Source organism: Canis aureus, chromosome 26 (assembly GCF_053574225.1).
Source record: "Canis aureus isolate CA01 chromosome 26, VMU_Caureus_v.1.0, whole genome shotgun sequence".
NCBI lineage: Eukaryota > Metazoa > Chordata > Mammalia > Carnivora > Canidae > Canis > Canis aureus.
In genome coordinates this window covers 51960984-51969402 of record NC_135636.1, presented here as the reverse complement: position 1 = coordinate 51969402, position 8419 = coordinate 51960984, and the positions used below count along the sequence as shown (strand labels likewise).

The 8419-nt window shown below is 70.9% G+C and overlaps 1 long non-coding RNA gene across 1 annotated transcript; it reads right to left on the bottom strand.

Annotated features, from left to right (window-relative positions):
* Positions 1 to 2157: 2157 nt before the first annotated feature.
* Positions 2158 to 8219, bottom strand: LOC144298669 (uncharacterized). The gene is made up of 2 exons (XR_013365614.1): positions 4615 to 8219; positions 2158 to 2497 (listed from the first exon to the last, which is right to left on the bottom strand). It is a non-coding gene; the product is annotated as an uncharacterized LOC144298669 (long non-coding RNA).
* Positions 8220 to 8419: the final 200 nt, after the last annotated feature.

Sequence of the window (8419 nt, the reverse complement as noted above, 5' to 3'; positions counted from 1 at the left end):
AGGGGACAACAGGCCGTGGGGGAGGCCGAGCATTCCCGAGAAGGAACCGCAGGTGCAAAGGCCTTAAGGCAGGAACGTGCCCCCTGCCAGTCGGGGACGGGGCTTCTCCCAGGGGGACACCAAGGGTGCGGCTCACCCACACCGGGAGGAGGGGCACGCAGCAGGGCCAGGTGGCCCTTGGGGTGGTCAGAGGCCGGGGCTCGCCATCCACCAGCCCGGCAGCGTCACCAGGCGGTGAATATGCGGGGCCGTCTCCGCAGCCAGCAGAGCCTCGCAGGTCTGAATATTTTTGACTTGGAGCTATTCCCGTCAGAAGGTGCTCCAAGAGACGCGTCAGTGCCAGCCTCGCCATCTCACGCACCCAGGACCCTGCTGCCACCTGCCCACGGCTCCAGGGACGTCCCGGGGCTGTGCAGGGGATGGGCGGCGGCTGAGGCCGGGTGGGGGGACCTCTGTAGGGGTCAGGGCAGGGCCGCCTGGCTGGCTCCCTCCACAAGCTGTCGTCACCCCCGCTGCACACGCCGGGGTCCGGAGGCGAGGCCGGTGGCATGCAGGTGACGCCGGGTCCGGTGACGTCCAGGTGAGGTCCAGCGGCAGCCTGGTCCTGTGCCCTGGCCCCTGACCGTCCCCACAGGGTCTCAGTCCCCGGAGGGGCCAACCGAGGGAGCCCGAGGGGCTCGACCCCGGTCACGCAGCCCCCTGCGAGTGGACACTTACCGAGCAGGTGCCAGGGTCTGAGCGCACGGCCACCCGCGGGAGGCAAGTCTGCACCCTCCTCCGTGGCCACTCGTGCCCGGCTGAGGCTTACGTGGGGGCCAGGCCGGTCTCCCTCGTGCCATCTCCAGGGAAGCAGGGGCGTGTACCCGCCAAGGGACAGATTCTCTCAATGCCTCCCTTCCCCGCCTGCTGTGCCACATCCAGGGACCCTCCCCACCGTCCGCTCCATGCACGGCCCCGCACGCAGCATACGGGTCCTTCCACCCACGAGCGTCTTGCCAGGAGCCCGGCAGGAAGGCAGCACGGCCCGGGTCCAGCGCCCACCGCACGGCGCAGGGGCCGGGAGCGAACACCAACAAAGCACCTGCAGCCGGGGGTGGGGGGGGCCCTCCTGCCACAGCCCAGGGCGCCCTCAGCTGAGCCCCACTGGCCCTGCCCCGGGAAGTGTGGGCCTTCCGCCCCCGCAGACCCTGCACGCTCCACCCACGGAGCCCCCGGCCCAGGACTGCAGGTCCTGCTGCGCTGCACCCGGGGAATGCACCCCCAACCCAGGCCAGGAGACGGGCGGGCGGGGCAGCAGGTGGCCCAATCCACCGCGCTCACCCGAGCCCCCGTGGCCACCCAGCCCCACCCTTGGGGCTCTGACCGGGGGGTGCTTAGCCAGAGTTGGGGCCTGGGGCTGCACTGCCTGGCCTCTCTGAGCCTCGCAGGGCGGACACCGCTGCCCCCAGAGCCCACGGGTGGTGCCCAGTCCCCGGCCCCGCTGCCGCGCAGCCCACCTCCTGGCGGTTCACAAACCCCCGGGGGGCATCCGAATGGCGCTGGGCGCCCACAGAGTCGGAGAGAAGATTCCAGTCCTGGGGCCCACGGCAGACATGTGGGCAGCTCCCTTCACTGCTCAAGGCCATTCCCATCCAGACGTGGGGGCCCGGGGGGGATCCCTGCTTCCCAGCGGACGACACCCACACGCCATGTAACCCGCCAGCTGCTGGGCCAGCGGGGTTCCCGGGGTGCATGGGAGTCGTGGGTCCCCACCCACCACAGCGCAGACACGCTCACTCGCGCACACGCGTTGTTACACAGATGCTCACGCGTGCGCTCGCCCATGCAGGGAGACCATCCTGCAGACACGCACGGGCAGGACCCACGGGCGCACACGCACGCTCACGCTCACACACCTTCCCGCCCGCCTGCGCCCGTGCAACACCCGACCTCGGGGCACCCCCTGGTGGCAAAGTCCCACAGCACACGCCAGCCCTGCGAGAGAGTCCACGGCGGCAGGCGGGCGCGTGGGTCAGCAGCAGACCTGGATGATCTCTGTGGGGGGACACTGTGACCTGACCCTTACCTTGACCTGCTGCAGAGCTCCTGCCACCCCCGGGAGGCGTTGGCTTGAATAAGACAGTGGGTTCTTTTGGCATAAAACCCTCTCAAATCGTGTTTCTCTGCGATCGTGGAATTACTTTATTTTTCCCAAGAAAGTCTTTGTAAAGTGGGGACGCTTGACAAACCTCTGCCCCGGCCTCGGAGGCGGGTGGGCCGGAGCCACTCCAGGGCAGGACATGGCCTCCGAGGCCCCGCGGCCGGGCGCGCCGCCTCTCCTGCCCCCTGAACGTTTTTCTCTTAAACCCACACATTTTCACTCGGCGAGTGCATTGCTCACCGTCAATTAGTGTGCGGTTCGTTTTCCATCTCTCTGCCTCCGGCTTCGGCCGGGCGCACTCACAAGGCCCAGACGCGGCCAGACGCTCCTCCACACCCCTAAGCGGGTCTCATCACGCTGCGAGAGAGACCGGCACCGTCTGCCACCAACACGGCCGGCCAGACCCGGGCATCCCCTCCCTGAGCTGGCACACCGGAGGGTGGCATGTGGCCCGACGCCCCGCGGGACCCGGAGCCCCGGCCCGGCCCCCCCATGGGCGTGGACACCGCGCAGCTGCCCCCTGGCTCCCGGAGAAGCGCCGTGGCAGGCCAGCCGTCGCTTCCTGGGTGGGGGCACCTGGGCCCTGCGCCTCCTCCCCCGTTTCTAGCCCGGGGCCTGCGGTCACTGCCCCCCAGGAGCGGCCCCCCTGGCCGTGTCTCCAAGGACGGGGGTCGCTCTGGCCTGCGGGCGGGTCTCCCTGATTCTCGGGGGCCCGTCCACGCCTGCTCGTGTAATCCCCGTGAGCTGGCGTGGCCGGGCTCCGGGGGGCCTCACAGCAGGCTGCGTCCACACTCACGGCCTGAAGGAGCAGATTCTGGCCCCGCCCCAACCGCCTGACCTTGGCCGCGTCCTGGGTGTCAGGGCTCTGAGGAAGGTCCTCGTCCCACTTTGAGCGGACACAGGGCTGTGGGGAGACCCACCCCCCCTTCTCCCCCGCCCCCTGCTCTGCGGGTCCCAGACCCCCACTGGGCCCTAGCAGCACTCCTCACCCAGGTCCGCCCCCCGCAGACACTGCCCCAGAGCAGGGACTGGGCAGGGGCTGGGGCAGCTCTCAGACCACCCCAGTGGATATTGGGGAGAGGAGGGATCCATGGAGGGGAGGGGGGAGGGGAGAAGGGAAGGAGGGAGGGAGGGAGAGGGAGGGCAGGAGAGGGAGGGAGGGAGGAGGGAGAGCAGGGGAGGGAGGAGGGAGGGCAGGGGAGGGAAGGGGGTCCCCGCCTCTTCCTGCCGCAGTCATTTCAGATCAAAACACCAAACAATGCTTTCGGTCTTCATGAAGGTCATTCTGGGTGACCATTCTGTGTGGGGGGCCGGGCTCCTCAGCCTCCCCGCCTCGGGGGTGGGGGCAGCAGGTGCCAAGGCAGGGGAGCACGGCCCCACCTGGGGGGAAGCCAGGCCCACCCCAGGCTCAGGGCGGGACACGGAGGAGGTCCCCACAAGAGCCCAGGAGGAGTCTGTGTGGCCCCGGGGAACCGGGTGCTGAGCTGGGGGGGGACACAGCGAACCCCGGGTGCTCCCGCACTGGGGTCAGCCCCCACCAGCACCCCGGACAGCAGTAGACGGCAGGAGGGCAGAGCCCCCAGGGGCCGAGGCAGGTGGGGGGCGCCCAGGCCCAGGCTGTCCCCCCGCGGTGCCCCCTCTTCAGTGCGCTGTGGCTTTGCCAGGATGGAACTGGGCGCCAGAAACGAGCATCCCGGCCACGGCCCCCCCCCGAGCGCACCCGTAGGAGAAGCTGCCCCTGCAGGGGCGGTTCTGCCCCGAGGTCCCCCTCGGCCTGCCCACAGGGTCCCAGCGCCCCGGACGGACTCCCCGAGACGCCCTGCTCCGCGCGACCACCAGGGGGTGCCCGCCGCCCGCCCTCCACCCAGGGACCGGATCGACAGCTGGGGCCACCCGGGGAAGGGGACAGCGGCCAGGGCAGGGGCAGGGTCGCGGGGTCAGCGGTGAGCACAGCCCCCCTGAACGGCTCCTGTGTCTCCCCGCCTGGCCGAGCGGGTCACGGTCAGCGCCCCCAGCCCGGGGACGGGGACAGCGGGGCCTCCAGACCAGGGTGGCTGCCCCCAGGCCAGTCCCTCGGCTCCCGGGTGCAGGAACCACCCCAGCGACCCGAGTCCTGCTCAGCACAAGGGCTGGACCTTGGAGACCCGGTCAGCAGGCCGTCCCGCGGGGTCGGGGGCAGGGTGAGGGGCGGCGGGGCAGCGCCAGGACCCAGGCAGCCCACCCTCCCTGGACGGGGGCGAGGAGGCTGGGTGGGATAACGACCTTCCCGGGCCGGGTCATGAGCATCTCCCCCCGCCCGGGGCCCCATTGGTGGGTGTCAGGGTCCCCGCAGGGCACCCATTCCCCGGAAGCCTCCCGTCTGGCCTCCCTCAGGGGGGGAGCCGTAGCCTCCGCCGGGACTCCAGGGTGTCCTCGGTCTTCCTGCCTGTGAAGTGGACGCAGGCCCGCGCCTCCCGACCTCAGGCCCCCCTTACCTGCCGCGGGGTGGCGGGCACCGGCGTTTCTGCGGCCTCCTCAGTTCCGGGCAGGGGCGCTCTGCGTTGGGGGCGCCCGCAGTGGCATCCTCGGGGCATCCTGCCTCTTGAACCGTGCCCCAGGCACCCTGGTAGGCCCCCGCTGTCTTCCCGTCTCCGCAGCCAGGTCCTGACGCCAAGGTCTTGGGGTGCGGGTGGCGCAGGCTGGGGGGACCCACATCACGCGCAAGGCCGTGGCCCAGACCCGCCCACACGGACGCTCGCCCACGGGCCCTGCCGGCAAAGGGAGCGCCGGGCCGCAGGAAGCAGGCGGTGGGGTGGCGGGTGGCGGGGCTCCCGGGGTCTGCGGAGCCAGGCGACCCCTCCGGGCCCGGGGGAGCGGCCCGGGGCTCACGTCAGGCCGCGCCGCAGCTGCTCCTTCAGGCGCCCGAGCCCCCGGGCCTGCACCTCAGCCACAGGCTCCCTCCCGGCTCCAGCCTGCAGGCCTCACGGGTTCCCCTTGGATGCTGGGCCCCCCAGCGCATCATCAGCGGCTCCTGGGGAGCCCCCAGCCCCGGCACCGGCTGAACCTGGGCCCCCCAGCAGGTGGAGCCGGCGGGCCCCGCGGGGTGGCAGGGGGACTTGGACCGGGAGAAGCCCCGGGGTAGGGGCGCCTCTGCACGTGCTGTTCCTGCGCCTAAGACACCCCAGGCCTTCACATGGCCAGTCCTGCCTCTGGACGGTCGTCCCCCCCCGCAAGGCCCCCAGAAGGCTTGGGTCACGTAACCCCTGCCCTCTGGTCCGCTTGTTCCCGGCGGTCTCCACCATCTGCCGTGATCTGGTTCCGTCTCTGTGGGTTTGTTTGTTCTTCCCCGTCCTGTGAGCCGTAGGGGTGGGGGCGTGGAGGTGCAGGGGACACGGGGGTCACGGGGGGCACAGGGGTGGGAGACTTGAGGACACGGGGACTGGGGGGCATGGGGAGCACAGGGGCTGAGGGAAGAGCAGGGGGACGCGGGGCCTCAAGGACGCTTGGGGCTCATGGGGCACAGGGGCATCCCCTCCACTCCGTCCCCTGCGAGGCCACGGCACCCCCCAGGCCCCAGGAAGGCCATCCCAGGAGCAGGGCTGGTCCCGTCGCCCCTAGAAATGATAAGTAGGAACAGTCGCCCACAGCGGGAGGATGGCAGGGTCTGGCGAGCGTGAGGCCCCCGACATGAGGCCCCCGCGGCCTCTGCAGCCTCCGGCCCGGCTGTGCTTCCTCGGGAACCGGGAACGGCGGCTGCCCCCGGAGGACCCTCTCGGCCGGACGCCCACAGGGGCCCAGAAAGGGAGCTGGCTCAGAACTGCAGCCTGGCGGTCACGGCCACGCGGGGGACAGCTCCCACCCGAACCCCAGCAAGACCCTGGGCAGGGCGGGAGCAGAGGCGCCCAGGGATGGAGCTGAGGGGGAGGGGAGCCCCGGAGAGCTTCCTGGAGGGGGGGACAGAAAGAGGAAAGGAGAGGAGAGCCTTGAGGACCAGGGATGCCACACAGAGGAGGGGTGGGGAGGAAAAGGAAGAGGAAGCGGGAGCAGGTGGCCTCACTGGAAGGTGGAGCAGAGGTGGAGGTGGCCGGCAGGGGGCGCCGCCTGGCAGTTAGGTGGGTGAGTGGGCAGGCAGGTGGGCAGGTGGGCAGATGAGCAGGCAAGTGGGCAGGTAGGCGGGCAGGTAGGTGGGCAGGCGGGCAAGCGGCCAGGTGGGCAGACGGGCAGGTAGGGGGCAGGTGGGCAAATGGGCAAGTGGGCAGGTGGGCAGGCAGGTGGGCAGGCAGGCGGGCGCATGCACAACCCTGAGAGGTGAGGCCAGCCTGTGAAGCCACGGGCCCCAGCCCCCTGCTCAGAGCCTAGAGGCCAGCCCTGGGGAGGCTCTGCGGGGCGGGCAGTGCACACTGTCCCTCCTGGCCCCCCCGGCACCGGGTCCCAAAGGACACTCCCCTCTCTGGGGAGACACGCAGGCACGGGCCTCACCCATCCGCCCCCCGACAGCCCGGGGAGGGGGGCTACAACAGACCGCTCTTTGCAGATGGGGAAACCGAGGCATGGAGCGGCTTGGCCCATGGCAGAGTGCAGCAGGAAGGAAGTGTAGTTTGAGCATCTCTCACTCCCAGGCCCGCGTTCCTAGACTTGTCCTCCAGGAGCACAGGGGTCGGGGTGGGACCCGGGCCCTGGCAGGAGCAGAGACCGCGTCCCCCGGAAGCACCTGGCAGGCTGGATGCCTGTGGCCCTGGGCTTGGCGCCCCACACGGGGCCCCGCCCCGTAAAGTGGGGGGCAATGACCGAAGAACCAAGGGACCCTGCGACCCAGTCAGTTCCCATGCTACTCCGCCCCCCACCCGGGGACTCAGTTTCCCCAGTGGTGACAAACAGGGGTGGGTGGGCCTGCGCGACGGTGGCCGAGTGTGCCCGGGCTGCCTGAGGGGCGGCAGCTCTGCTCGGCTTGGGCCGCCGGGGAAGTGGGGTGCGGCTGGGCCGCTGAGCCTGTCACCCCGGCTTTATGGCTGGGAGAGCCCTCCACCCGCCCACCCCCGTTGCAGTTAGGGTGCTGCCCAAGGTCAGGGCGGTCTCCGCCGGGAAACACCCTCCCGGGCGCCGCGGGCTCAAAGTCCGGAGCGGCCTCCTCCCGGGGCCAGCGCGTCTGCCCAGAGGCCCAGCGCTCGGCCGCCTCAGGACACGGAGGGACGTCCAGCTCCCTCACTCGGGGGGCACTGAGGGACAGCAGGTCCGAGGTGTCGGTCGTACCCACCTGATGGCCCGGGGCTCCCTCGAAGGGCCTGGCTGGTGAGGGGACGGCGTCCTTCGGCACCTCGGCCAGGGTCTGAGGCTGCGCGACAGTAACCCCTGCCGGAGCTGTCCCCGCAAGCCGGGGGGCGGGGGTGTCAACACTCCCGTCCTCGCAGCCCTGCTGACGTGGGGCCGAGAGAGAGGCCCGGACACACGCGCGTCCGTCTTCAGGGACCGGCCCGACCGGCCTCGCGCGTCCCAGAGCAGCCACGGAGACGGGGTTGAAGCTCGGGGCTCAGGGGGCGCCGGGGGGGCTCAGCTGGTGGAGCCTCTGACTCCCCGTTTCCACCCAGGGCCTGATCTCGGGGTCGTGGGATGGAGCCGTGCATCAGGCCCTGCCCCCGCGAGGGGTCTGCCGGAGATCCCCCTGCGCCGCTCCCCCGCCACGCGTGCGCACCCTCCCACGCTCTCCCTCAGATAGGTAGATCCTGACAAACACATACACGTGTGCTCCTGTGGACGGACGGAGGGAAACGGCACCCGCGGCGTGGGGGGCACGTTGGCTCCCACCCGCCCAGCAGACGCGTGGAGCCCTGGGGTTTCGGGAGCCCGCGGGGAAGTCACGAGACCAGGGGTTTCTTCCAGGAGCACAGTCTAGTCTCGAGGGTCAATGTGGACACGGGTTCCTTTTGTGATTCAGAGAGAGGCCCAGGGAGCCCCTGGGGACCGCTGCGCCTTGACCGGAACACAGGGAGTCCCACCAAGCGACCCTCCCAGCGAGGCTCCCGCGCCTGCAGCGGCAAGTCCAACACCTCCGCTGGCTCCTCCCACGGCCCCGGCCCACGGCCACACTGTGCCTGAGGCCCTTCCCACCCGCCCCATCTGTTCCCGCGCCCTGAGGGCCCTTCCCCCTCGCCTCATTCAGCAAACTTCTACTCCTATCTCAAAGCCCTGCCCCGGCCGTGAGGGCGCCCTGGCTGCGACATCTGTCACCCCACGGGTCGCCGGGGTGGGTGGGGCGGATCCGGCCGGCCGGGTGGGCACCTCTCCCGAAGCTGGGCGCTCTGC